Genomic DNA, 1,352 nt, shown 5'->3' with positions numbered 1-1,352 from the left:
AGAAAGCATATACTAGTAAAATTTCAAGCCTGAAAGGAAAGGATGAAATGAATACATTATAGATATAGTTACAAAGGCAAGGGTGTAACAAAATTAAAATACAAAACCATATAGATGTATATATGCATATTTGTGGATGAAAAAGCTAATATTTAAAATCTTCAATTTTTTTGATATTGGGCTAAATCTTTTACATAATAGTACATTTACTGTGAACTTATTATCTAATAAATTTAATTTAATTGTAATATAGATATATTTCCAAATAGAACTTAGGTCTGACTAATTTGTCAACACAAAGATAAGAATATTTAAGACTTCATTCAGAGAATTTATAAAATATACTTATTTTCTCACCATTAGAAGTTTTTTTCTTCAATATGCATGAGGTACCTTTAAAACTATTAAAAGATTTGTAAAACTGATGATATGGTTAAAAAATAATAAAGAAAAAGCTAAGTCAATTACTCATTGTTAATTTTTTTTTTTTCCAGAATGATTTTTTTTTTCTTTTTTTTAACTGAGTCGACTAGACTGAACAGCTAATTTTGGCAACAAATGGATACAAAAATAGTGCTGAATGGAATGAAGGATATTGTAAAGTGTTTGGATGGAAACCAAGAATAACTTGACTAAATCCTATAGACCAGAAAGGAAGACATTGTCTCAGTATTTATTCTAATAGCACATTTTGATACCAAGTTGCCTGTGTTTCATAATGACCTTGTCCATGAGAAAATCCCTCAAATTACAATAGCTCATGGTCTTTTTTTTTTTTTTTCAAATAAAATGTAAGTAGATAAAACAAATGGAAGGCTAGTTAATTAAAAGAAACATGCTGCCATGTATCTGTCTAGTTGAGCCTCTCTCTTTATCTTATCTACATATTTTACTAATCTATCCTTAACTGTTTTTTTAATGCATTTTCATCTACATTTGTATTCACTCCCAGAAAAGTTGATTATGTGAACCTCTTATCTAAAAAGCTCCCTTATCTGAATTAGGCCAAGTTTCTCCACATGCATCATTTACATTAAGAACTTCCCATCCTTATCTGAAATCCTCATTATCCAAATTAAGTCTCTGACCTTCTTTCCATTTTGCTAATTGAGGTTTAACTATATCAGAATTCATATTCTCTGATTTATGAGTATAAGGGGAAAGTAAGTTTCCTGTGTAACTGGACCAAAAACCAACAATTACTCAACTGTGTTAAATGGCTCATTTTGTGGCTATGTTTCAAGTTTTCAGTTCAGATATTTTTTTTAAAAAAGTATAGAAAATCAGTTTTTTCTTTTTTTTTTTTTTCCTTTTTGTCTTTTTTCATGTCCGGCAATGGATTGCAACCCTCA

This window comes from Galeopterus variegatus, unplaced genomic scaffold (genome assembly GCF_000696425.1).
Source record: "Galeopterus variegatus unplaced genomic scaffold, G_variegatus-3.0.2 Scaffold8937, whole genome shotgun sequence".
Taxonomy (NCBI): Eukaryota; Metazoa; Chordata; class Mammalia; order Dermoptera; family Cynocephalidae; genus Galeopterus; species Galeopterus variegatus.
The sequence above is the reverse complement of the archived record's forward strand: the minus strand, read 5'-3'. Positions refer to the sequence as shown.